Raw genomic sequence first — 26,596 nt, 5'->3', positions numbered from 1 at the left:
ACATACTTCAGTGCATTTGATGTTCAAAACTCCTCATTGTACACACAAGCAAAAAGACTCAAGAGAGGTCAGGTAACCCAAACCAGGTCTGTTTGACTTCAAAGACTACAAAATCTCCCAAAAAAGGATTCCTGGTATAGGAACTCCTAGACTTCTGATTCCAAACAATCTAGGGCTCTTTCCAACATACTATATACGTTATAATGTAAGTTTCAGAATGCTCTCACTTGAGCCTACAGCAAACTGGTGGTAAAAAATGTTCAAGGGGGCTTCCCTGGTGGCACAGTGGTTGACAGTCCGCCTGCCGATGCAGGGGACACGGGTTCGTGCCCCAGTCCGCGAGGATTCCGCATGACGCGGAGCGGCTGGGCCCGTGAGCCATGGCCACTGGGCCTGCGCGTCCGGAGCCTGTGCTCTGCGACGGGAGAGGCCACAATGGTGAGAGGCCCGCGTACCGCAAAAAAAAAAAAAAAAAGTTCAAGGAACCCTTGAAATCACTGGCATCAGACCATGTAGGTTCATCTACTCATTCTTAGCAGTCTCTAAAACACAGGAATACTAAGAAATCTAAGATCAGTTTTTCTAATGGTCCTTGTCTGAAGGTTTTCTCTCTGACATTACTGCAGTGTTTTACATCAACAGCTATTTCAGAAGACAAGGTAGCCAGGTTCCCCAAAGCAGAAATAGGAACAGAATGAGACTGTGGCTTAGATACCACCAAATCTGACACCTGGCCATGAAAATTCAACAGTGAGGACACACGACTTTGTTGAAACATGTCTAGGCTCTGAAGCACATTAGTTGGTTGAATTTTGATCATGTTAACCTTTCTGAGCCTCAAGTTCCTTACATTAAAAATGTAGTAATAAACACTACCTTTCAGGATAGCTATGAAAGCTAAATAGTATAAATAAGGTGAAGAAGGAGGGACTCAAAGCCTAGAGCATGGTAGGCACCCATACCTACCTTTCCTACACACACTTATATACATACTTAGCTAGCATTCTCTCTGCCTACTTCATATGATTTTTGTGAGGCTCAAATAGGGTGATGTCTATGAAAGTCCTTAACCAAGTATCAGTAAAAAATAACTGTCATTATAACTAAGCTCAAAACTCTGCTCAGGGCACAGTGATGAATATTTTTTTATAATCCTTGTCTTCAAGGGACTAACCCTCCGATAAGTGAGCTACAAGTATACAAATGAGTGGAATATAGGTAAGAAGTAGTAGAATTAGTAAGTGCTAGAAGAGTGGTAATAATAGCTAACATAATTGAGCACTTACCATGGGCCAGACCTAGTCCAGGTGCTTTACCTATATTATCTCATTTTATCCTGAAATAAGCCCTATGGAGCACATGCTATTATATGCATAGATGTGGAAACTAAAGCACATGATGGCTAGGTAATTTGATTAAATTTACACAACTAGTAAGTGGTGATACCAGGATTGAAATGCATGAATTCTGACTCTACAGCTCATACTATTAGAGATGCAGAGGTGTGAATTAAAGAAGTGGAGAAATAATATGGTAACAAATAATGGGGTCTATTAATGAACTCACTGAGCACTCATATTGTGCCAGGCCTGGGCTAAGTACTTCACATGTGAGCTCTTACTTAATTCCAAAAACCCTCTGTGAGCTAGACACCATCCCAATTTTACAGATGAGGCAACAGATTTAATGAGGTTGGGTTACTTGCTCAAGGTCTCACAGCTAGTTACCAGAAAAAAACAGATCTCAAACTTAGCCCTGTCAGTGTGTAAAAGCACATGCTCTTAACCTCTTTGCTCTTTGGATCAGTGGCAGGCAGTAGTGTTCAGGTTGGGCCCTGATGGCCAAAAATAATTTGAATAGCTGATAATGAGTTCTGTGGGATTCCAAAGGGCACAGCATGAACAAAGGATTACACAGAGGAAGTCTGGGGGCTTTAAAATAAAAATACAATCACTTTATTTTGTAATCCCTAAATCATCAGACAGGCTGGATATTCTTTTCTGCCATTAAAAACAACCTTCTAAATTACAACAGCAGTATATATGTTATCGAATATTGGGAAATATATAAAGAAGCAAAAATAAGAAAATAAAGCATGTCTTAGAAAAGATGTCTTTGAAAAGAAGAGAGTTGTGGAAAATTAGTTGGAAAGGTACTTCAGGGACTGACTGCAGCAGCTTTTTAAATGCTGGACTGGGGAACCAAAACTACATTCCAAATGCATTGGAAGATTGTGAGCAGAGAGGGAGTATAATTAGAGACTTAAGCCATGCTTAAGACAGACTTAAACAGAGAGATAAGAGGCAAGAAGATCAGGAAGCCCATTATAGTAGACCAGGTAAAAGCTAAGGGTCTGAGTTATGAGCAGGCTATGTATCATGACCACTGTAAGCTCAGACTGAGTCAGACCTAAGTTTGAACTTGGCTCCATTACTTACTAGCTATGTGATGCTGATTAAGTTAACTTAAACCTTGTGAGCCTCAGTTTCATCACCTATAAAGTAGGGATAATATAACCCACGTAAAGAGTTGTTGTGAGGGGGCTTCCCTGGTAGTGCAGTGGTTGAGAGTCCGCCTGCTAATGCAGGGGACACGGGTTCGTGTCCCAGTCCGGGAAGATCCCACATGCCACGGAGCGGCTGGGCCCGTGAGCCATGGCCGCTGAACCTGCGCGTCTGGAGCCTGTGCTCCACAACGGGAGAGGCCACAACAGTGAGAGGCCCACGTACTGCAAAAAAAAAAAAAAAAAAGAGTTGTTGTGAGGACTAAGTAAGCTATGAAACAATTAATGTGATTCAGGTTTCTCAACTTCTACACTATTGACATTTGGGGCCAAATAATTCTTTTTTTATGGAGGAGCTATCCTGTGCATTAATAGGATATTTAGCAGCATCCTTGGTCTCTACCTACCCGTCCCCTCCCCACCCGCCCTGGCCCCCAGGTTGTGACAACCAAAAGTGCTCGACATGGTCAAATAAACTCCGGTTGATAACTACCTGGCATAATTTCTGGCATATAAAGTATCAATAAATATAAGCTTTAAAAAATGATTGCAGGGAATGAAGGGAGGGGAAGGTGGTTACTCAGTGATGAAAACAGAAATGTAAAAGTAAAACAAAGACAGATATGATGAATTGCCTGGCTGACTGGATATGGAGATCATGAAAGAAGAAGGTAGAGGAGATGACCAAAGCTTTAACTCTGTGTGATTCATCCAACCAAAAGAAATAAGGAAGAAAGGAGAGTGTGAAGGCTTAAGGGACCAAGGGACATGCAAATAAAGATATTTGAAAGATTAAGTATTCTGGTCTTGGGCTTCCCTTGTGGCGCAGTGGTTGAGAGTCCGCCTGCCGATGCAGGGGACACGGGTTCATGCCCCGGTCCGGGAAGATCCCACATGCCGCGGAGTGGCTGGGTCCGTGAGCCATGGCCGCTGAGCCTGCGCATCCGGAGCCTGTGCTCCGCAGCGGGAGAGGCCACAACAGTGAGAGGCCCATGTACCGCAAAAAAAAAAAAAAAAAAAAAAAAATTCTGGTCTTTAGCTAGGGAGAAGGGTCAGTATAGGTCTATGAATAAAATATAAAAATCACTCTTTATGTTTCCTGAGCTTTTAATGTTTTCAGCTATAGTTCCAAAGTGAGTACTAGTCACAAGCCTTAATTGTAGAGCTCTCAGGAGAAATAAACTTAAAAGACATGTTTGACAATGAATATGTATTGTCATTAAAATCAGAAAAAAAGGTATTCTATTTTCAGAAGGAAATGTAATCAGAAAAAATATATAAAGCAAATAAGACATTAAGAAAAACACTACGAATTTGTACAAAGTGACAGACTTTTTTAGTTTTCCATCCTTTCACCAGACAACTGAAAAACTGGTATATACTGATCTTCCGAAGATTAAACCAACTTCAGAGCTTCTAGTATGTGCCATATATTTTAGAGATACTGGTGAAAGAAAAAAGTTGAATCCAAACCTATGCATGTTCAAATTCCAGTAGTTTGATACCTTTCGGAAAAGTCAGATCTTTCTGACTCTATAGCCTTCCGGTCCCCAGCAGACCCCCATGGCAACTCTTGCAGCCTTTGCTAAGCCACCTGAGCAAACAAGACTGTATCCCTGCTTGTCACCTGCTACGTAGTCTATTCCAAGGCCCTTTCAAGCACTAGTCAAAGCAGAAAAGCACTGAAACTGATCTGACACATCTACATACAGTGACTGTACTTTGATTTTTCCAAGATTATTATGTTCTGTGGTCTCCATGAACCAATGTTCTATAAATTCCAATATTCAGGAATTCAAACTAAATCTCCATATAAAAAGTCCATGTGATATCATGACACATTTGCCAAAATCCATAAAGTATAAAATACGAAGAGTGAACCCTAATGTAAACTATGAATTTTGGGTGATAATATTGTACAGTATCAATGTAGCTTCACTGATTATAACAAATGTACCATTCTGGTATGGGATGTTGATGGGAGGGGACTGTACAATATGTTTGGAAGCGAGTATATGGAAAGTCTCTGTACTTTCTGCTCAATATTGCTGTGAACTTAAAACCTTTCTAAAAAATAGTCTATTTAAAAGGGAAAAAAAAATCTCATGTGAGATCTGTTGTCCTGATTTTGGATTCAGAAAACGTGATCCTTGTAGATGTGCAGGAGCAGATGTCAGAGAGACGACTTATGCTAAGGGCCAGAGACAAGGTCTGAGAAAGCAAGCTCTGAACTCTTGGGATAGTCATGAAGAAAATAAAATTTTCCAATCAAAATATGCAGAAATCGGGCTTCCCTGGTGGCGCAGTGGTTGGGAGTCCGCCTGATGATGCAGGGGACACGGGTTCGTGCCCCAGTCAGGAGGATCCCATGTGCCGCGGAGCGGCTGGGCCCCGTGAACCATGGCTGCTGAGCCTGCGCGTCTGGAGCCTGTGCTCCGCAACAGGAGAGGCCACAGCAGTGAGAAGCTCACGTGCCGCAAAATAAATAAATAAATAAATAAATAAATAAATAATGCAGAAATCCAAATGGTGAGCTTTCTCATTGCAGTTGGATAAAGACTCCCATTTTTGTCATGGGGTAAACTTATATGTGCCAAATTTACAAAGAGGGGTGTAGAAAATAAGTAAATGCCTTGTCAGGAAGCTCTCTAAACTAAATGACAACTTTTGGATAAGGTTAAAAGTAGGAAGAAATGACATCCCTATCTCAAATTCTTTAAAAAATCAATACCACCTCCAGTTTCCAGTCTGGCCATGTCAGGAGCTTAGAAGTTGCCGCTCTGTCCTAACAATAAGAAAAAGCTGAACAAAATGGAAAATCAACAACTCTTCATAGATGTGGCAGAGAAGTGAGGTCAGATGGCAAACCACTGTCCCCAAAATTGGAGAGACAGATACAGATAACAGAGAATCACAACCTACTAAAGCTGAAACTCTTGAGCAGAAAATTCCACAGGAACCAGTGCCAGAGTAGAACACCTAAGCTGTAGTTGATGAACTGTTGGAAGCTAAGTGTGGATAACTCTGAGAGTTAAAACTCCAGAGGGAGGACTTCCCTGGTGGGCCAGTGGTTAAGACTCCATGCTTCCAATGCAGGGGGCATGGGTTCAATCCCTGGTTGGGGAAGTTCCACATGCTGCATGGCGCGGCCAAAAACAAAAACAAAAAACTCCAGAGGGACCCAGTCACAGGAGGGCTCCACACTTTTTGAGTTTTACCTCCAAAACCTCTACCAGGACCTCACAGTGAATATCAGAGAAAAATTCCTTCTTGCTTCCAGAAGAGAGAGGGGAAAAAGACCCCTGAAATATACCAGAGCATTCTGTTCTTACAAGGCCTGCATTCAGGAAAAAATTATTTTATTAGAGCCTAACTTGCTGGAGTTTTATCAGAGCCTAACCAACCTAGGAGATGGGAAATACCCAACTCTAGCTTCCTCTAGCATCCCACATGAAGAAAGAGGAATAACCCAACTCCAGCCCACCCAGCCATCCTGTCCCACCTAAGGGGCAAAAAAACCCTTAGAAGCACTAGTAAAGTTCACTGTTCTGCGGCACTGGCTCATCAAAACACTGAGACCAAATCAAAGGACTATAGAATGCTTCCCCTTCCGCACATCTTACCACTACATTACTAAAGGCCTGGTTATAGCAGTTCCTTTTACCTAGTACACCACATTCAATTTTCAACAAAAAAACCCCACAGGCATACTGAAAGGCAAAACAAGCATCAGAAATCAGAGTCAGACACTGCAGAAATGTTGGAATTATCAGATCAGGAACTTTAAAGAACTATGATTAATATGCTAAGGGTTTTAATGGAAAACAGACAACATGAAAGACAGATGGATAATTTAAGCAGGGAGGTGGAAATTCTAAGAAAGAATCATAATAAAATGCTAGAAAATAAAAAATACTGTAATAGAAATGAAGAAGGCTTTGATAGGCTCAATAGTAGACTGGGCATGGCTAAAGAAAGATCTCTGACCTTAAAGATATGACAGTAGAAACTCCCAAAACTGAAAAGCAAAGAGAAAAAAGACTGAAACAAACAAAAGAACAGAATCTCCAAGGACTGTGAGACAACAACAAAAGGTGTTACGTATGTGTAATGGGAATACTAGAAGGAAAAGAAAGAAACAGAAGCAGTATTTGAAGTAATAATGACTGAGAATTTCTCCCAAATTAATGTCAGATACCAAACTACAGATCCAAGAAGCTCAGAGAACATCAAGCAAGATCAATGCCAAAAAACCCCCACTACACCTAGACATCATATTCAAACTTCAGAAAATCAAAGGTTAAAAGAAAAAAATCAAATCTTGGACTTCCCTGGTGGTCCAGTGGGTAAGACTCCAGGGAGTCTGGGTTCGATCTCTGGTCAGGGAACTAGATCCTGCATGCATGCTGCAACTAAGAGTTCGCATACTGCAACTAGGAGTCCACATGCCACAACTAGGAGTCCACATGTCGCAACTAACAAGTCCACATGCCGCAACTAAGAGCCCGCATGCCACAGGGAAGATCCCACATGCCACAACTAAGACCCAGAGCAGCAAAATAAAATAAAATAAAAAATAAAATAAAATAAAATAAAGTATAAAAATAAAAAAAGGGTGACTTATAACTTAAAAGAAAAAAATCTTGAAAGAAGCCAGAGGGAAAAAACATCTTACCTATAGAGGAGTAAAGATAATAATTACATCCAAGTTAACCTCAAAACGATGCAAGCAAGAAGGGAATAGAGAAAAATGTTTAGGGTGATGAGAGAAATAAACCCACCAACCTAGAATTCTGTATCCTGTGAAATTATCCTTCAAAAGAGAAAGAGAAATAAAGAATTTCTCAGACAAACAAAATTGGAGAGAATTCATTGCCAGTACACCTGCCTAGCAAGAAGTGTTAAAAGCAGTTCTTCAGAGGGAAGGAAAATGTTAATAAAGTCAGAAACTCAGATCTACATAATAAGAAGGAAGAGCACTAGAGAATAAGTAAAGGTAAAATTAAAACTTATTTTTCTTATTCTTAGTTCTAACAAGTAACAGTTTAAAATAATAATAGCGGGCTTCCCTGGTGGCGCAGTGGTTGAGAGTCCGCCTGCCAATGCAGCGGACACGGGTTCATTTCCCGGTCCAGGAAGATCCCACATGCTGCGGAGCGGCTAGGCCCGTGAGCCATGGCTGCTGAGCCTGTGCGTCTGGAGCCTGTGCTCCGCAACGGGAGAGGCCACAACAGTGAGAGGCCCGCGTACCACAAAAACAAAACAAAACAAAAAAACAACGTAATAGCATGTATTCTACTGTATATACTTACGTGTAAATGAAATGAATGACAACATGATATAAGGGATGGGAGGTAGGAATTAGGAATATTTTGTTATTATAAGGTATGCATACTACTTGTGAAATAGTATAGTGTTATTTGAAAGCTGACTTGGATTAGTTGTAAATGTATATTGCAAACTCTAGAGCACCACTAAAAAAAAAGTTAAAAAAGAAGTACAATTGACATACTCAGAAAAGAAAGAAAACAGAATCATATAAAATGCTCACTTAAAACTACAAGAGGCAGGGCTTCCCTGGTGGCGCAGTGGTTGAGAATCCGCCTGCCAATGCACGGGACACAGGTTCGAGCCCTGGTCTGGGAAGATCCCACATGCCGCGGAGCAACTGGGCCCGTGAGCCACAACTGCTGAGTCTGTGCATCTGGAGCCTGTGCTCCGCAACAAGAGAGGCCCCGACAGTGAGAGGCCTGCACGGCGCGATGAAGAATGGCTCCCACTTGCCACAACTAGAGAAAGCCCTCACACAGAAACGAAGACCCAACACAGCAAAAATAAATAAAATAAATTAATAAACTCCTACCCCCAACATCTAAAAAAAAAAAAAAAAAAAAAAAAAAAAAAAAAAAACAAAAACTACAAGAGGCAGAAAAAAATGTGGAAGACAAAATCAAGGACAAATAACAAGGGCAATAAATAGAAAACACTAACAAATATGGTAGATATTAATCCAACTATATCAATTATCACCTTAAACATCAATGGTTTAAATACACTAATTGAAAGACAGAGATTGTCAGAGTGGATCCAAAAACAAGACCCAACTACATGTTGTCTATTGGAAACACACATATAGATTAAAAGTAAAGGGATGGAGAAAGATATATCATGGTAACATCAATCAAAAGAAAGCAGGTATGTCATCAAAACACAAAAGTGTTTTGATGTTTGATGTGTTTTAAGGACACCCCTGCCCTGCTTTCTTTTGATTGGTGTTACCATGATATATCTTTCTCCACCCTTTTATTTTTAATCAAGAAGACAACAAGTAAGTCTTGGTGAAGATATGGAGAAAAGGTAAATCCTGTGCACTGTTGGTGGGACTGTAAACTGGTGCAGCCACTATAGAAAACAGTATAGAAATTCCTCAAAAAGTTAAAAATAGAACTGCCATAAGATCCAACAATTTCACTTCTGGGTATTTACCCAAAGAAAACAAAAACACTAATTTGAATATACATACATACATACCAATCTTCATTGCAGCATTATTTACAATAGGAAGATATGGAAGCGACCTAAGTGTCCATCAATAGACGAGTGGGTAAAAAGACGTGGTTATGTATATAAAATGAAATATTATTTGGTCACTAAAAAAATGAAATCCTGCCATTTGTGACAACATGGATGAATCTAAAGGATATTATACTAAGTAAAATAAGTCAGATGGAGACAAATACCACGCAATCTCACATTTGGAATCTAATAAACAAAACAAAATGAAACAGACTCACAGACACAAAGAACAAATAGGTGGTTGCCAAAAGAGGGGGGTGGTGGAGTGGATGATATTGGTGGAGTGGATGATATTGGTGAAGGGGATTCAGAGGTACAAACCTCCAGTTATGTAAGTCATGGGGTTGTAATATACATCATAAGGAGTACGGTCAATAATATTGAAAGTTGTACAGGAACAGATGGTTACTAGACTTACCATGAGGATCATTTCACAATGTATACAAATGTCAAATCATTATGTAGAACACCTGAAACTAACATAATATTGTATGTAACCTATATTTATTTTTTAAAAAGTAAATGAATTGACAGATGGGTAGAGGGACAGATGGATGGATAGATATGGATTAAAGCAGAGTGAAACATTAGTGGGAGAATACAGGAGGTGGGCATATGAGTATTCACTCTACAGTCTTTAACTTCTCTGGTGTTTGAAATTTTTGTAATAGTATTTGGGGAAAAGTGTTTTAAATACTTCAAAGAAGTTATAATTTTTGGAACTGACTAATGAGTACATCAGGGCTCTTTATACCATTCTCTTTACATCTGCATATATTTGGATATTTCCACAATAAAATTTAAAAACTTTAAAAACAAGTTAACAGGCTAAAAAAAAAAGTAAGAATGGGTATATTAATTTCAGACAAAGCAGATTTCAGAGTGAGGTAAGTTATCAGGGATAACATAATGATAAAGGCATCAGTATTCCAAAGATGACATAACAACCCTTAATGTGTATGCACCTAACAACACAGCATCAAAATATGAGGTAAACTCTTTATTTAAATTTACAATTCTTTGACCCAAAATGTGGTTGAATACTTATTCATACTGTTTCATTTTTAAATTTTTATTTATGTGTGTCCAATTTTTATTTTTATTGTGACATATATCAAAAGTATGTGTATGTATAATTTAAATCATCATAATAATATAGTAAACACTAATTTATAAATTTTTAGCTTATGAAAAAATATGAGGTAAAAACTGGTAGAACCACAAAAAGAAATAGATTTGAATCTATTATTATAGTTGGACACTTTAACACCCATCTATCAGATATGGACAGATCCACAGCCGTAAAATCAGTAAGGACATAGCTGAACTAAACTGAACTACAAATCAACAGAATATAATTGATATTTACAGACTACTTTATCCAACAACAGCATATTACACATTCTTCTCAAGCTCATGTGGAACGTCTGCCAAGATAAACCACATTCTGGATCGTAAAACACACTTTAACTAACTTAAAAGAATAGAAATCATATAGTGAATGTCTGCTCTCAGATCACAATGGAATTAAACTAGAAATCAATAACAGCAAGATAGCTGGAAAATTACTTAAAATATTTGGAGATTAAACAATACAATTCTAAACACATGGGTCAAAGAAGAAATCTGAAGAGAAATTTTTAAAATATCTTCAAATATTTAAAAAATGAAAATACAACTTATCAAATGAAATACAACTTATCAAAATTTGTAGGATGCATCAAACACAGTGCTTAAAGAAAAATTAATAGCACTGAATGTTTTAGAGTTGAATTTGAATTCAATATTAGAGTTGAAAATTGAATATTAGAAAAGATCTAAAATCAATAATCTAAGCTTCCACCTTAGGAAACTAGAATATGAAGAGCAAATTAAACCCAAGGCAAGCAGAAGAAAAGAAATAATAAGAACTAGAGAAAAAAAAAATCAATGAAATCGAAAATAAGAAATCAATAGAGAAAATCAACAAAACCAAAAGCTGGTTCTTTGAAAATATAAATAAAATCGATAAGCCTCTAGCCAGGCTAAGAAAACAAGGGAGAAGACACAAATTACCAAAATCAGAAATGAAAGAAGTGACATCAGTACAGATCACACAGACATTAGAATAAAGAAATACTACTATGAACAACTTTAGGCCCGCAAATTTGATAACCTAGATGAAATGGACCAATTCCTGGAAAGACAATCTCCCAAAACTCACACAAGAAGAAATAATCTAAATAGGCTTATTATTAAAGAAATTAAATCAATAATTAATTATCTTCCCAAACAGAAAGCACCAGGCCCAGACGGGTTCACTGGTGAATTCTACGGAACACGTAAGAACAAAATTATACCAATTTTCTATAATCTGTTCCAGAATACAGAAGCAGAAGGAATATTTCTTAACTCATTATGTGAGGCCAGCATTCCAAGACCTTGTAAGAAAATTACAAACCAATTTCTCTCATTAATACAGATTTTAAAATCCTCAACAAAATACTAGCAAATGGAATCCAACAATGTAAACAGAATTATACATCATAACCAAATGGGATTTATTCCAGGTATGCAAGGCTTGTTTGTCATTTGAAAATTATTAATATAATCCATCATATCAACATGCTAAAGAAAAAAAACACTTGATCATATCAATAGATGCAGAAAAAAGCATTTGACAAAATCCAACACCCATTCCCAATAAAAATACTCAGGAAACTAGGAATAGATGGGAACTTCCTTAATGTGATAACACCTGCAAAAAACCTACAGCTAACACGAAACTTAATGATAAGAAACTCAAAGCTTTCCTGCTAAGATCAGGAACAAAGCAAGGATGCCCCTCTCACTACTGCTTTTCAACAACACACTGGAAGTCCCAGCTATTGTGATAAGACAGCAAAAAGGAAATAAAAGGTATACAGATTGGGAAGGAAGAAATAAATCTGTCTTTGTTCACAGATGACAAGATCGTCTATGTAGAAAATCCTAAAGAATCAACAAAAAACTCCTGGAACTAATAAGCAGTGATAATAAGGTTTCAGGATACAAGGTTAATAAAAGTCAGTCACCTTCCTATATACCAGTAATGAACAAGTGGAATTTGAAATTAAAAATACATTACCATTTACAATAGCACAACCCCCCCAAAATGAAATACTTAGGTATAAAACTAACAAAATATGTACAAGATCTTTATGAGGAAAACTACAAAATCCTGATGAAAAAAATGTCAAAAGTACTAGAGAGATATTACATATTCATAGATAGGAAGAGTCAATATCACCAGATACCAGTTCCTCCCACCTTGATTCACAGATTCAATGCAATCCCAATCAAAATCCCAGCAACTTATTTTGTAGATATCAACAAACTGATTCTAAAGTTTATATGGAGAGGCAAAAGACCCAGAATGGCCAATACAATATTGAAATAGAAGAACAAAGCTGAAGAACTGACACTATCTGACTTCAAGAATTATTACAAAGTCACAGTAATCAAGACAGTGTGGTACTGGGGAAAGAACAAATAGATTAATGGAACAGAACAGAGAGCCCAGAAATGGACCCAAATAAATCCAACCAAATGATCTTTGACAAAGGAGTAAAGGCAATAAAATGTAGCAAAGTTAGCCTTCAAGAAATGGTGCTGGAACAACTGGATATCTACGTGTAAAAAAAAAAAAAATCAATCTACACACAGACCTTACACCCTTAACAAAAATTAACTCAAAATGGATCACAGACCTAAACGAAAAACACAAAACTATGAGACTCCTAGAAGATAACACCGAAGAAAACCTAGATGACCTTGTGCATGGCAATGAATTGTTGGGTACAACACCAAAAGCATGACCCATGGAAGAAATAATTAGTAAGCTAGACTTCATTAAAATGAAAAATTTCTGGTCTGCTAAAGACAATGTCATTAGAATGAGATGACCAGACTACGAGAAAATATTGGTAAAAGACATCTGATAAGGAACCGCTATCCAAAATTATAAAAGAAACTCTTAAAACTCCACAATAAGAAAAAACCCTCAACAATAAGAAAATGAACCACCAAATTAAAAAATAGGTGAGAAACCTTACTAGACACCTGACCAAAGAAGATACAGAGATGGCAATCAAGCATAAGATGTTCAACATCATCTGTCATTAGGGGAGTGCAAGTTAATATGACAAGATATCACTACACACCTGTTAGAATGACTCCCACACCAAAAAAAAAAAGAGAGAGAGAGAGAGAGAGATAATATCATATGCTGGGGAGGATGATGTAGAGCAACCGGAATTCTCATTCCTTGCTGGTAGAAATGCTATCTTGGAAGACAGTTTGGCAGTTGCATACAAACTAAACATACTCATACCATATGATCCAGTAACCACCCTTGGTATTTACCCAAATGAACTGAAAACTTATGTCCACACAAAAACTTACATACAGATGTTTATATATTTATATATAGCAGCTCTATTCATAACTGCCAAAACTTGGAAGTGGCTTACATGCCCTTTGGTCGGTGAGTGGATAAACTGTGGTACATCCAGACAAAGGAATTATTATTCAGTGCTAAAAAGAAATGAGCTATCAAGCTATGAAAAGACATGGAGGAAACTTAAACGCATATTACTAAGTGAAAGAAGCCAATCTAAAAAGGCCACATACTATATGATTCCAACTGTGTAACATCTGGAAAAGGCAAAACTATGGAGACAGCAAAAAGATCAGTAGTTGTCAGTGGTTAGGAAGGAGGGAGAGAGGTATGAATAGGCAGAGCACAGAGAACTTTTAGGGCAGTGAAGCTGTTCTGTAACATACTGCAAGGGTAATACACATCATTATCTATTTGTCAAAATCCACAGAACGTACAACACCAAGAGTGAAATCTAAACTAAACTATGAGGACTTCCCGGGTGGTTCAGTGGGTAAGACTCTGCACTCCCAATGCAGAGGGCCTGGGTTAGATCCCTGGTTGGGGAACTAGATCCCACGTGCATGCCGCAACTGAGAGTCCACATGCTACAACTAAGAAGTCCACATGCCGCAACCAAGAGTCCGAAGGCTGCAACGGAGATCCTGCGTGCTGCAACAAAGACTCCCTGGCGCTACATACATGCATGCATGCATGCATGAATGAATAAATAAATAAATATATTTTTTAAAAGAGCAGTGGCTGAAACCAGCAATGGTCATTTTATAAATAAGTTAGTAAGTAAGTAAGTAAGTAAACAAATAAATAAATAAATACTATGGATTTGGGGTGACAATGATGTGTCAGTGTAGGTTTATCAACTGTAACAAATGCATCACTCTGGTACTGGATGTTGATAGTTGGTCGGGGGTCATGAACATTGGGAACAGGGAGTATACTGGAACTCTCTGTACTTTCCACTCAATTTGGGGGTGAAACTAAAGCTGCTCCAAAAATAAAGTTTATTAGTTAAATAAAATACATATGAAAGAAAAAATATTAATTTTCTAACTTTTCAAGTATTAATAGCTAATGCCTTTAGAAGCCTGGAGAAAAAAGGGCGGTAACAATTTTTACAAAGAAGAAAAACATATATTCACAATTTTTAAAGTTAAAAAAGGCTCCCTTAAAACTGCTTAAGTGAATTAATCCCTGCCATGTTTTGTCAGTGGGCACTTATGACTCTAATGGGAATGGTGACCATGTAAACTTCTAGAAAGTGTGTAATTCCAGTGGCAGGTATCTCCTGAACATGACCTCTCTATACATTTAAAAGGTTAACAGGGACTTCCCTGGTGGTCCAGTGGCTAAGACTGCGCTCCCAATGCAGGGGGCCTGGGTCCAATCCCTGGTCAGGGAACTAGATCCTACATGCCGCAACTAAGACCCAGTGCAGCCAAATAAATAAATAAATGTTTTTTAAAAAATAATAAAGGTTAATAGACCTGCTTGGAGAGGCCTAGTAGTAATTACAAATGGTAAGTCAGGCCAAAACGCTGGCCACCAATGGCCTGCCTCTGAACCATATCCCTTGGGAGTGCTGGTACCTGCCTAGGTTCAGCCCTCTGTGACCTGGAATTGAGCTCTGGCTTCTTCCTGTGATACAGTCTGACCCCACGTGGGCTCAGCCCATAGCCAAGTACCTTTCTGCCCTATCACCTTCTGCCCAGTAACCATGTGGCTCTGGATCAGTGGATATTCCAAATCTCAACAGCCCTAGGTCCCTCAATGTTTCAATCAGCTCCTGAAGATTTTGATGCCGTGAGTTTTTAAATGATGTTGAAGTCACCATAACACAACTCTGAACTGAATCTCTTTTTAAAGTTAAAATGTTCAAGAATGATTTGATAATTTAAAGGGAAAAAAGGGGTATAATCACCACCACCATTCTCTGAACACTGGCAATGCCCTTGAGAGGCACTGGAAGTGTGTTAGTGAAGATAGCAAATAGGTAATACAAAGAGACAACTTTGGAGCCACACCAAAACAAAAACAAAAACAAAATCCATACACACCAAAAACAAAACAAAACAAAACCCCACAAAAAACCTGAGTTAGATTACTGGCTCTGTCTTAGGAATCTTGAAGAAGCTACTACTTAACCTCTCTGTACCTCAGTTTTCCTCATTTGTATAAAGGAGGAAATGACAATGCCAACTTAGTAAGGATGTTATAAGAATTCAAAGTAACAGTTTTGCATAACAGTTTTGCAAAGTCCCATCTTTACCCTTGATGTGATCCATGAGAAGACAAAATGGGGGAGAAAAAGTAGGCTTTATCATATATCTAAAGAAATTATCCAAAATCCCTGCTTTAATTATATAATCGAACGACTAACACTGGACCAGCCTCTTCACAAAAAAATGAGCATTTTCTTGGCAGCCACAGGAGTAATGTTTTATGAGCCACACCTTCGACCCAATCATACCCACGTGATTTTACCCTTTTCCCTAGCAGACACTGGGGCACCTGACTATTTTTGCCTACCCCAGAAACGAGGTCCAGAAGCTTTGGAGAGCCAACCCAGTTCAAGCCCAAGAGAAAAGAAACCTATGTCCAAGTCATGGCGGAAGAAAAAAAGGAAAAACAAAAACAAAACCCAGCAGGTTAATAAAGGAAACTAGCAGAGGATTAAACTCCAGTTTTTCACTGAAAAGCAACTGCATAAAGACTAAAAACATGAATCTATACTGATTAAAAAAGTGTTGGGGCTTCCCTGGTGGCGCAGTGGTTGAGAGTCCGCCTGCTGATGCAGGGGACACAGGTTCGTGCCCCAGTCCGGGAAGATCCCACATGCCACGGAGCGGCTGGGCCCGTGAGCCATGGCCGCTGAGCCTGCGCGTCCGGAGCCTGTGCTCCGCAACGGGAGAGGCCACAACAGTGAGAGACCTGCGTACCGCAAAAAAAAAAAAAAAAAAAAAAAAAGTATTGGAGGTGGGACTTCCCCTGTGGTGCAGTGGCTGCACCAGGAGGATCCCACATGCCGCGGAGCAACTAAGCCCATGTGCCACGGCTACTAAGCCTGTGCTCTAGAGCCCTTGAGACACAACTACTGAGCCCGCGTGCTGCAACTACTGAGCCCAAGTGCTGTAATTACTGAAGCCCGCACACCTAGAGCCCGTGCTCTGCAACAGGAGAAGCCACCTCAATGGGAAGCCTGCGCACTGCCACGAAGAGGAGCCCCCACTCACCGCAACTAGAGAAAGCCCACGCACAGCAACGAAGACCCAACACGGCCAAAAAAAAAACAAAAAGAAAGTGTTGGAGGTATCCTAGACAAACCCCGCACTACACAGGAATAAGAAAGCAGCTCTATTCCCACAGTGTTGGGTTTTTCAAAGGCTTCCATCCTATGACATAACCCTTTATTCTTAAAGCCTAGGAATGTCCCCTTCTGCACAGTCTCATCAACTTAGAGCTCCAATTCAGTTCTACGGTGAAGGTACGATTTTTTTTTTTAATGTTGGGGTAGGAGTTTTTACTAATTAATTTATTTATTTTTGCTGTGTTGGGTCTTCGTTTCTGTGCAAGGGCTTTCTCTAGTTGTGGCAAGCGGGCGCCACTCTTCATCGTGGTGCGCGGGCCTCTCACCATCGCGGCCTCTCTTGCTGCGGAGCACAGGCTCCAGACGTGCAGGCTCAGTAGTTGTGGCTCACGGGCCTAGTTGCTCCGTGGCATGTGGGATCCTCCCAGACCAGGGCTCGAACCCGTGTCCCTTGCATTAGCAGGCAGATTCTCAACCACTGAGCCACCAGGGAAGCCCCGAAGGTACGATTTTTAAAGGTAAGTATAGTGTAGCTTCTGTCCCAACCTCAGCCACTACCTGACTTTGTGATTGTTTAAGAATCATTTCTTCTCTCTGAGCCTCACTGTTTCTTTTCTGTAAAATAAGGATAATACACAAAATAGTTTTTTGGGGCACTGTAACTGTTCTGTGTCCTGATTGTTCTGTATCCTAATTTTAAGAAATAAAAATAATAAATGAAAACAATAGGGATAATAACTTTCCCCTCACGGAACTGTCGTGAGAATTAAACTAAAACCTATGTCAAAAGGGCCTAGAGGGCTTCCCTGGTGGCGCAGTGGTTAAGAGTCTGCCTGCTAATGCAGGGTACACGGGTTTGAGCCCTGGTCCAGGAAGATCCCACATGTCGTGGAGCAACTAAGCCCATGCACCACAACTACCGAGCCTGCGCTCTAGAGCCCGAGCACCACAACTACTGAAGCCCATGTGCCACAACTACTGAGCCTGTGCTCCAGAGTCCGAGCACCACACCTACTGAAGCCCATGTGCCACAACTACTGAAGCCCACACACCTAGAGGCCATGCTCCACAACAAGAGAAGCCACTGCAATGAGAGGCCCGCGCACTGCAACCAACAGTGGCCCCTGCTGCTGTAACTGAAGAAAAGCCTGCATGCAGCAACAAAGACCCAACACAGCCAAAAAATAAATTAAATTAAATTAGATTAAAAGGGGTGGTGTAGAGCAGCAGTCCCCAACCTTTTTGGCACCAGGGACCGGTTTCCTGGAAGACAATTTTTCCACGGACCAGGGTGGGGGTGGGGGTGTGGAAATGGTTCATGCGGTAATGCGACCGATGGGGAGTGTTGGGCAGTGGCAGATGAAGCCTTGCTCGCTCGCCCGCCACTCACCTCCTGCTGTGCGGCCTGGTTCCTAACAGGCCGTGGACCGAGGGTTAGGTACCCCTGGCCTAGAGTACAGCACATGTCTGGCTCATAGTAAACAAAAGGCATTAATTCCCTACCCTTTCCCTTTGATACAGCCTTATCCTCCAGCGGGAGAGGAGGACATGATTTCTCCTTTCAGCAAAATTAACTCAACCAGTACCGTAACCAGGTCAGAAAACGGCAGGGCTGGACTCAGACGCTAGATATATTTCCTGTCTTGTATCTGAGCACTGACTCCAAGTTACACTGCAACAGCTCGCTTTTGAGAGGCCACATTCTCAATCTCATAAGCTAGGTATCACACAGCTATTATTTTAAGAAGCCAAGATTAGCCCAGGGGTAGGCTGAGTAACGAGATACAAGTGCTTTGGGAATCTGCTGGTTCCCAGTACAACTAATGAGTAATATAAACTGCATGCTGTCCAACATATGGAAGACAACACCAAGTGGCCAACAGCTCTTTGAAAAAGGCAGAGGACATAATCATAGGAAGAATATTTCTGTCCCACCCTATAGCCTCTGCTTTGAAAATTTATATTTTATATAATCATTATTAAAGGTCATTTTTGGTGTTTTCATTTTTGTTCAGTTTCACTGAAGGTTATAATCACTAGAAAAGCTATACAATGTGGTAACAAGGAAGGACTTTGGAATCATTAGCAATGGTTTAAGTCCCAGCTCTGCTACTTCCTTGCTATGTGACAAATGACAAGTCATAACCTCTCTGAGCCTCAGATTTCTCCCCTATAACGTTTTTTCAAAGTTCAGATTTCCCTTCAGTGGGTTTTAAAATCAATTTAGTGGCTTGTAAATAATATTTTTTAAGTAAAAAAAAAAAAAGCAGATGACTACATGTAATAAGGACAAGTACTATACCATGAAAGTATGGTTTCAGATATAGATATTGATACATAGATATATATACAAATACGTGTATAATGGATTACAATATAAAATATCTTTCTTACAGAGGATAATGGTCAAAACAATTTGAATGCAACTGATCTATAAAATGAAACTATCAGGTGTGTAATATTATGTTCGGTATTTTTCACAGTATTTGAAAAAATTAAATAATATGGGATAAATGTTAGCAATTAACCCTACTAGAGTCAGAATACCTGAATACAACCTTATTTAAGAATACTGGGAAGGGGGGACTTTCCTGGTGGTCCAGTGGTAAAGAATCCGCCTTACAATGCAGGGCGCGTGGGTTCGATCCCTGGTCAGGGAACTAAGATCCCACATGCCGCGGGGCAACTAAGCCTGCAGGCCGCAACTAATGAGCTCGTGCGCCTCAACTAGAGAGCCTGCATGCCGCAAACTACAGAACCCATGCACCCTGGAGCCTGCGTGCCACAACTAGAGAAGAGAAAACCTGCACACCACAACTAGAGAGAGCCTGCGCACCACAAAGAAGAGCCTGCACACTGCAATGGAAGATCTTGCATGCCTCAACAAAGATCCTGAATGCCACAACTAAGACCTGACGCAGCCATACATACATACATACATAAATAATCTTAAAAAAAATAAAAAGAATACTGGCAAACGGACTTCCCTGGTGGTCCAGTGGTAAAGAATCCACCTTCCAACACAGGGGACGCGGGTTCAATCCCTGGTTGGGGAACTAAGATCCCACATGCCACGGGGCAGCTAAGCCCGCATGCCACAACTGAGCCGGCAGGCCTCAACTAGAGAGAGAAAATAGAAGGAAGCCCACACACCACAGTGAAGAGCCCACGCACCTCAACAAATATCCTGCATGCTGCAACTAAGACCCGACAAAGCCAAAAAATAAAAAGAATACTGGGAAATTTCCTCTTTACTTGTCAATTTCAGATTCCCATCAGTATGCCCTTAAGTATATCATATAAATGAAACAGCCATTATCAACTGCCAAGAACACGTCCTTCAAAGTTACTGACACAGAAAGATCAGGTCTAATTAAGAACTGAATTTTAGCCTAAATTAATACAGAAAACCAGCATATAAAACCCTATCCACACAACAGTAATGTTGTGAAAACAACAAGACTCCTGTTGAACGAGCCCTCTTTGACGTGGAAAGAGCAATGAAACCAATGGTTGCCCCAGCATTCTTGTAAAAGAAGTATCATTCTGCTAGGACACCTAGAGCTGGCCACTAACATGTGAAAGCCTTGGCAAAGTCTCCAGCTTGGGAAGGACTCCAGTTAAAGGTAGTGTCAGGGGAATTCACTAGCAGTCCAGTGGTTAGGACTCTGTGCTTCCACTGCAGGGGGCACAGGAACTAAGATCCTACATGCCTCCCAGAGCAGCCCAAAATAAATAAATTAATTAATTAAATTTAATTTTTTAAAAAAAGGTAGTGTCAGGAGGACTCTTCTGCTTAAAACCTTCCAATCTCCTACCTTTGGGAAAAATCCAAATTTCTTATCACAGCTCACAAGGCCCTACATGATAGGATGCCATCCTACCTCTCCAACATTATCTCCTACCTGCATTCACTCCACTTTAGCCATGCTACTCTTTCTGCTCCTCAAACACACCAAACTCAATCCTATCTTAGAGCTCTTATATCTCGTTCTCATTGCTCAGATCACACTTCTTTTAGCTCTTTATCCTCTAGGATTCTTCTTGTCATCGTTTGGCTCTCAGCTTGTATATTTTACTTCCTCAGAGAAGCATTCCTGGGTATTTCCTCATTTAAGGAGTCCCTCATCCAAATCTACCCCCAAGGCATTGTCCAACATCACATTACCCTATTTTATTTTGCTCATAGCATGGTTTCCTGTTTTACTTTATATTACTTTGTAAACTTGTTTTTCTGTCTCCTCACTAGCATGCAAGATCCATAAGAATCTGTTCTGGTTTATTCTTGACTCACCCTAGCACCCAGAACAGTATCATTCATGTATGTATGAGGAACATCGATTCATTCGTTCTAGTGCATTTATGTAACTGCACTTTCAAAATAACCTAAGAAAGAGAATTTACATACACAGGAATATGTGTGAACTGAGTTCAACAAGGGGTTGTTCAGCTAAAGATCTATAATGTGCAAAGCTTTCCTCTGAGTATCCACTCATGAACCATCTCTATCACAGGGCTATAGCTCCTGATGCCTAATGAAAGAATATCTGATTTGGAATCAATGCTTAGCCTTAATCTCCTGCTTCCAAACCCACTGATCATCACCTCACTACGGAGTTTGCATAATGGCTCTGGAGCCAAAAAAGACAAGGGTTCAAATCTCAGTTGTATCTTTTTTTTAAATTTTATTTATTTATTTATTCATTCATTCATTCATTCATTCATTCATTCATGGCTGTGTTGGGTCTTCGTTTCTGTGCGCGGGCTTTCTCCAGTTGCGGCGAGCGGGGGCCACTCTTCATCGCGGTGCACAGGCCTCTCACTATCGCAGCCTCTCTTGTTGCGGAGCACAAGCTCCAGACACGCAGGCTCAGTAGTTGTGGCGCACGGGCCTAGGTGCTCCACGGCACGCGGGATCCTCCCAGACCAGGGCTCGAACCCGTGTCCCCTGCATTGGCAGGCAGACTCTCAACCACTGCGCCACCAGGGAAGCCCCTCAGTTGTATCTTTTACATGCTATGAGGTCCTGAACAAGCTATCTATTAAATGAAGATAGCAACACTTATCTCAGAGCTGTTTTGGAAGTTAAATAATGCATATAAAACATCTGTCACAGTGTCTTGCCTATAATAAAAATCCAATAAAATTAGCTATAATTCTATTATTATTCATTAATTCACATTTTTTCCAACTAATTTTTATTGATGTCTACTTCCTAAACAAGAGGCACAGGCACAATTCAAAAGGAATTTACTACAGTCCCTGCCCAGGAAGAGCTCACAGTGTAATAGGAAAAGATAAACCCATAAAAAATAAATAGAGAGGAATTATGTTTTAAGCCTCATCCAAGAAGGCTGAAAAGAATCTGCCCTTCTCTAGCAAATCTGATATTAGGGCCTAGTTAGTCTCTAAAGTTAAAAGGCATATCAAAACCCTTCCAACTGATAAAATGGAATAGCTTTTAAGATGGGTCAGAACAGCTCTGTAAAGAAGCCCTCACAAGATTACAAGAAGAATGGTCAAGAATGATTGTCTTAATAGCCAAAAGGTGGGAGCAACTAAGTGTCCATCGACAGATGAAAGGATAAACAAAATGCGGTCTATACGTAAAATGGAACTGAATATTATTCCACCTTAAAAAGGAAGGAAATTCTGACACATGCTACAACATGAATGACCCTAGAGGACATTAAGCTAAGTGAAGTAACCCAGTCACAAAAAGACAAGTACTGTATGATTCTACTTTTATGAGGTATCTTGAATAGTCAAATTCATAGAGACAGAAAGAATGGTGGTTGCCAGGGGCTGGGGGAGGAAGGAATAAGAAGTTAATGTTAGGTACAGAGCTTCAGTTTGGGGAAATAAAAATATTCTGGAGATAGGTGGTGGGGATGATTATACAACAATGTGAGTGTACCTAATGCTACAGACTACAGACATTAAAATGGTAAATTTTACTTTACGTATATTTTACCACAACTTAAAGAAAAAAAGGAATGATTGTTCTGTAGTTTACAGAAAGAGAGGGTGTGCATCCCTTCTTTTCTGACTTTGATCATTGTTATATCCCATAGCATATCAACCCAGCTTCTCCAGGTTAAGACAAGAGAAAAATTCCTGGGCAGTCCCCATATATAGGGTGCTGTGTAACATCTAAGAAATTACAAATACTTAAACATCCAAACCCAGAATTTACAGCAAAACAGACAGACGCTATACACTGACCATGGATATATTTCCACAAGTGTAAGAGAGGCAGAAAATAAACCAAAGTATTTATATGTCTAAACACCAGTTTAGGATTATATAAGCTGATTCCTTTATTGCTTCAAATTTTAAAAAAATAGTGTTAATTTGCATTAAACAAAGCAACTTTCATATACTAAACAAAAATGTCACAACCAACAGTCCAAATAATGGCCTCATTTCCTAGTGGCCCAGAAAGACAGGAAATAATCCCAAGGACCCTAGTTCAGACAGACTAGAGAGAGTAGACTGTGGCTATCTTGCATAAAGGCTATGTCACAGTTCAATGGGATCCTATATGTTGGTAGCTTCCCCCCAGCAGTCCCCTATGTGATTAAGGACTAGGATAAGAGTGACAGCTTCACAAAGGCGATAAGAGATAAAGCTTCTTCCTAGCACATTCAAAGACTCCAGAATCCAAAACTTAACTTCTCTGCTGTCCATCCATCCAATTTTCATTAAGAGCAATTTGTATCATCTAGGAAGCTTCAAGGTCAAATGCTACCTTTATTTTTACCTTATCATACCCATAAAATCACGGCCAGGGTGTGGTCTGGACATGGGCCTTGGTTAAGATCACAAAAATTCTCAAATAATTGGGTTAAGTTAGAGCAAAGTTCATCAACAATAAGATGACAGAATTCAGGCAAAGTCGGCTTCCTTCTTGCATTTCAGGAAGGCTAGCATTGTTCCTAATACTAGTACATAGGTGTAAGTAACCTCTGAGTGGGTAATGCCACCAAACAAAAGCAACACCTTCAAAGTCTCTCTCAGTGACTAGAGGCAGCCAGACACTCAAACTGCCAGTCCTGAATTACGGCCTCTGAATGGTGAGGGCTTCACATTTCACTGATCAGGGCACAGCCCAATCAGAAGACAAACCCCTGCACTGCCAGGGACCAGCAAATCCGCTTTCTTCCAGTGTGCACATGACTGAATGTGCTTCTGTCCATCATCTGGGTCATATATAGTTCAATGCGAGCTGAGCAGACAGGGCTGCAAGGAAATCTGGCGCGGTTCAATACCTCATCTAGTCTGGGTTCCAGTATCTAATTTTTTTTTACTGACAAACTCATTTCTCTACCGGGACAGGATGCTGTGCTGGCTGGGAGTTCCATTTCTACAGCAAGAATCCTATCTGGAAACAGAGAAGTTGTCCTCTAAGCCACAGCAGCTCGAACTTTTTTGATTGTTGTTGCTGCTTTCTCCCATCACCCCCACCCCCTTTTGACAAAGATCCAACTGTAAAAAGTCTTACGTAACAGTTCAGGACTACTTCGGTTCTTTTACTGGGTAAGCACTTTCAATTTTTTTTTTTTTTTAACTAAAAACCATTTTAACATTGAATCTGTTGAGAGGCTTGACTAAAATCTTTTAAGTAATTTGTGTGGTGAAATACTGTCAGTGGATTTTTTAGTCTCATTTCTGCACGTGCTCCTTTGTTCTCAGAACAGAAGCTTTTTATACACACCCCATAACGCAGCTGGAGAGAGTTATGAAGCCAGTTATTATAAGGAACACAAAGGTTGCTTTGCATTCTTTGCCTTTAGATAATTAATTTTGTATTTGTTTTCTTAAAACGAAGTATTAAAGAAGAGAGAAAGTGAATAAACAAAAGAATAAACTGTTGGAGAATCTAGCAAAGTTTGAAGTTTTTACCACCTTTTTTCTATCTGTAGTTTTGTGTAGCCAAACACTTGTGCTGCCTGGGGCGGTGGGGGTAGAGGCAAGCGTAGACAGAGAGGAACTAAGCCAGACATGGACAAAGGCATGAGCCAAAACCAGACAGTCCTGGCCGTTCGATAGGCCAGCAGTGGGTGAGACAGGTCAGCCAGCTGCAGGGGCGGGAGAGGGGGGAAAGGGGCATGGATGTGTGAGGTGCTCATGCGTGCGATCGTGACTAGATTCTGAAACTGCCAGCCATTTTCCCAGCTATGCTTTGTGCAATCTAAAGGAATGCATCTCCTCTGAAGCAGTCTTGCCAGAGCCCAGTGATAGCGAGGAGTGTGATAAATACCACAACATATGTAATCAGAAAATACTGGGATCTGGGGTGGGCAAGAGGGAATGCAGAGGGTGTGGAAATTTTTTAGTGATCTGGAATGTGTTGAGTGACAGGAAGTGCCCCAAGCTCTCCCCCCCTCAACTCTTCTCAGTCGCGCCTGCTTTTGTCTAACTCTTGTAATCTACACACTACTGCTTACAAAGCTGTCTGAGTTTAAGACAAAAAGAAACATAAAAGGCTCTCCCGTTCCACAGTACCTGCAATATGGAAGGAATGTAAAAAGCATGGCCCTTTAAGCCTGTGGACATTTTTTCAGGTATACAGGAGAAAGATAATATAACAGTATTCCAAGGATAATGAAATTATGAATTATAGTCAAGCTTCCAAATCTAATTTTTAAAATCCTGATTCTGCTATACTTACAAATGCTTAAGTTGGTTCCTAATTTGAAGGAGGCTTGTTTGGTTGGTTAATACATCGCATATGAAGTTGTTTCTATTTTCTCTGTATAAATTTGTGCTTTGGGGGGAAAAAAATGCAAATAAGTAGAATGCTCTGAAAAAAAGGAGATTTTTCCCTTCAATGGTTGGAAAGCATTTTAAAGGGTTGGTTTCTTAGAAAAAGAAGCTCCCTCTCTCTCATTCTTGCATGTATGCTATAAAGATAACTTTATGCCATTATAAATGTAAGGTAGAAAACTTTTGACAGAAAAAAAATAGTGTTCTAAGAGAAAAACAACTTAGCATCTTCCCAAACTTCCATATTATCAACAGAAACACTAAACTTAAGAGAAAAGTAGTCAAATAGTTGAATGGCTAACTCTACTTTTGGAAGATGAAATGGAAAATTAAGTGTGAATAAAATGATACTTGGGAATGTTTCTACCTCCTACTACAAAAGATGTTAGTGGTCAGCCCAGGAGTTAATCTTTCCTAGTGTGGCTCTGAGCTTTCATGCCGAGCAGACGTTATTCACATGACGATTCGAAAAGTCCATTCATATATCTCACTACCTGGATTTGAATAGAAACCAGACAGCAATTCTTTAGTTCCAGCCACCATTCGCCCCACTGGACAATAGCGATTTGTTAGCACAGAGTCACAGGCTGTGGGACACAAAGCTTGGAGCTGCAGAAAGATGGGGGATTCAGAGAACAGGAAATTACAGGCCCAATGCGCTCCTGGCAGCTCTAAGAATACAAAAAAAAAAAAAAAAAAGGCAACACAGCGATGCCATGTTTAAGAGTTACTTCTAGCGTTTTTAACCACCTCCAATGTCATAAAAGCTCTATTGTTGGAGTATATAAAGTCACGAGTTCCATGTGCTCTCTTTTCTCACTACAGCGAACTTCATTCAATGCCTTGGCATAGTCAGAAAATCAAAAGCACCCAGAGTCGATTAGTTGTGAGCTCTGATAGAAAGGAGAGGAGCATTTTACAACTAAAATGACAGAGAAAAATATGCTACTTAGTAACACATAATAAAATTAATATATTTTACAAATTATTTCATAAGGCCAGACAATCAAAACGAAACCAAATCTAT

The 26,596-nt window shown here is 40.0% G+C and overlaps 1 protein-coding gene and 1 long non-coding RNA gene across 7 annotated transcripts in view; one reads left to right on the top strand and one right to left on the bottom strand.

Annotated features, from left to right (window-relative positions):
• Positions 1-26,596, bottom strand: part of NR6A1 (nuclear receptor subfamily 6 group A member 1) — a 208,241-nt gene that overhangs the window by 96,402 nt on the left and 85,243 nt on the right. The gene's annotated exons all lie outside the window — the stretch shown is intronic.
• Positions 23,874-26,596, top strand: part of LOC309802347 — a 41,077-nt gene continuing 38,354 nt past the window's right edge. For all 4 annotated transcript variants that reach the window (XR_014293766.1, XR_014293767.1, XR_014293768.1 and 1 more), the window contains exon 1: positions 23,874-24,339. This is a non-coding gene — a long non-coding RNA (uncharacterized lncRNA). The remainder of the gene's footprint in view (positions 24,340-26,596) is intronic.

Source organism: Mesoplodon mirus (genome assembly GCF_964341445.2).
Source record: "Mesoplodon mirus genome assembly, chromosome: 1".
Lineage (NCBI taxonomy): Eukaryota > Metazoa > Chordata > Mammalia > Artiodactyla > Ziphiidae > Mesoplodon > Mesoplodon mirus.
This window is presented reverse-complemented; position numbering and strand designations above follow the sequence as displayed.